Source organism: Vigna radiata, chromosome 1 (assembly GCF_000741045.1).
Source record: "Vigna radiata var. radiata cultivar VC1973A chromosome 1, Vradiata_ver6, whole genome shotgun sequence".
In the NCBI taxonomy this organism is placed as follows: domain Eukaryota; kingdom Viridiplantae; phylum Streptophyta; class Magnoliopsida; order Fabales; family Fabaceae; genus Vigna; species Vigna radiata.
The window spans coordinates 15877826-15880669 of record NC_028351.1 but is presented as its reverse complement, the minus strand read 5'-3'; positions in this window follow the sequence as shown (position 1 = coordinate 15880669).

The following is a 2844-nucleotide window of genomic DNA, read 5'->3' as shown; positions in this document are numbered from 1 at the left end:
GAGCAAATGAAGAGTTCTTGTTGGGTAGAGAAATTGCAATTGGTGAGATTTTATGATAATAAATAAAATGAGACAAAGAACTAGATATATGATCAGTAGCACCTGTGTCTAGAATCCATTGGGAAGAGATATTACCTTGATCTGAGAAGAAGTGGAAACATTATGAGAACTCACTAGACTAGTAGAATGTGTAACTGTGGGATTAGATTGAGGAAGAAGTGTCAATAGACCTTGAATTTGCTCTTGAGAAAGTCCCAAAGTTGAGGAATGTGACTACGTCTGAGAATTATTAGAAGAAGAAACAACTGCAGAAGCCATTGAAAGAGAAGAAATTGTAGGAAAGCCAAGAACGAGAGGTAGAAGATGAAGATTTGTGGTAGTAAGAGAATTGGTTACGGAAGAACATTTTCTTCTGATACCATGTTATGAGAAAAGAAAGGATGAAATATTATATTTCTTATTAAATGATAAGAAGAGAATACAATTGATATATATAATTGTTTAGAATAATATAAAAAAATATAAATATAAAAATATATGAACATAAATACACAAATATAAAAAAAGAATAAAATAATTTTCAATAATAATTATACCTTAACACCTCTGTCGCACGATAATTGATATAGCGTACATTAATCTTCTTCTCGACAACTGTGTCACTTGAAATTGAATTCGTAACATTGGTTTCGATACATTATTTAAAATTCAGTGTTGTGGTCACTTTTGATGCTAAAGATACAAAAATCATTCTTAGTTTGTACTCTTTTGCAGAATACCTCAAATACCAATACTCAATTTTCTAGAAAAAAAAAACAAATATATATATATATATATATATATATATATATATATATATATATATATAATAGTTGAATATACCATATCTGTTTTCTTTCATAGTCAAAATTCTTGTAAGTTTGAACATATCCATATGCAAAAGTTGTACAGGTCTAGCATTTGAAACACTATTTTGGATTCAAAAGAACTTTTTAATTGTTTTCCCTTCAGACATACTTGAAAAAAAATATGGGTTTTTTTTTAAGAAAGATTAACAATTCTATAAACAGATTTTTATTTGAAAGTTTTGAAATATATTTTAACTTTAAATTCCCTAAATTTGTGTCATAATCATCTTTCATTAGAAAATGAATAATTAATTTATTTCTTATTCAAATCCATTAGAACAATATCATGAAGATTTTTTTTTTTTGTTTGGTAATAAAGATTGTCATTACATTAGACAAATTGGTCTCCGTTAAAGGATATTATGTAATTATTGTGACGTAATTGACTTATTATTCTTATATAATATTATAGTGAACCCTTTAACAAACATGATGCACTGTCTCCATAGTTGAATTGTGAATAATCAATGGATTACGAAACAAAACCGTGAAGCAACATAAACAAAAAAGAATGGAGGTCTTCTTTCCTCCAAGTGAAAAGTTCTTCACCTCTCCTTGCTTGGATGTATCTTCAAGGTCTTCTTAGAGTCTTCTTGCCATACTTTGAGTGGTAGGGCCCTAATTGGAGTATGGGCTTGGGCCCAAGTTATCACACAACATTTTTAATTCAGACAAGGAAGGATATATCAATAGTAATACCTTAAATCTTACCCCTATTGATGCCTTTGAAGGAGGTCAAGGAATATAGGCATTGTGTCATTATGTGTTGTGAGGATCCACTATCTAAGAACAAGGTTAGTCCTTAGCCTTTTCCTATATAACATGTTTACAAATTATGAGATCTTTAGGTACCCAGCCTGTTTTTGGTCCTTTGTTTTTATTAGCTTTGGTTGTTTTTCTCTTATGTAACATTTGACACTTGCATGTCTAAATTTATCCCATGTTGACAAGCACTCTTATCATCTTTTAAGAAGGTTTTCTTCTTCTTTTTTTCTCTCACCTTTCAAATCATACCCCAATTAACAAATGTTTGTTAAGAGTTTGATAACAAAAAGTTTCGAGCTTTAAAGTTTTAACCAAACTTTTGAAAATCATATTTACACCATTTATTTTTCTTTCCAACTCTTGATTTTTTTTTTCTTTGTATCTCATGAGTATGTTTTAGCTTAATCTTTTTTGAGATTTTCATTTTCAAAACTAAATTTCAAATTTTTTTTTTAAGCTTTAAATGTTGGACAATGATAGAGTTGCAACTAGTGAGAAGATTATCATAAGAAATATCATTTACGTCATCTTTACCAGAGGATGAACATGATGAGTTTGAAGTTGTATTAAAAGAAGAATTAACATTGGAGGTTTCCTCTACTTCTATGTTCATCATCTAACTCTAATTCTAAATATTCTCAAGTTATCATTAAACTTTTCCTTTTGAACTAGGACTTACTTACTCTTCAACTTCAAACACCTTATCTCCATGTGTTTAGGTTGTTTATACTCGTAGTTGATAACATCTTGACCTTCTTCCTTTTCCTTCTTTTTGCAGAATTTTTTCCTATTCTTGTTAAGAAACCTTTTGTTTCTTTTCCCTCTTCATTTAAGTATACACTTAAACTTTCAATACATCAATGGTATTTCTTCATTAGTTATGTTGTTAAACTCAACCTTAAATATATCTAGCTTTTATTGCAAGCTTTTAGGGCTCGGTCGTCCTTGTCAGACGTTGTTGGTGCCTCTTTCTAATGTTGATCCTATAGGTACACCTTATCTTGGATCAATATGATGAGTGCATATTTATGTCCACATTTACGCTTTAAAATTCAAACTTTTGATGAAATTCTTGTGCTTAAATGATTGATTTAATATGAATTTATGACGATTGGATTTATTGGGTTTGGGAACTAAAGATGCTTAAAATGTGATTCTTAGTTGCATAAAT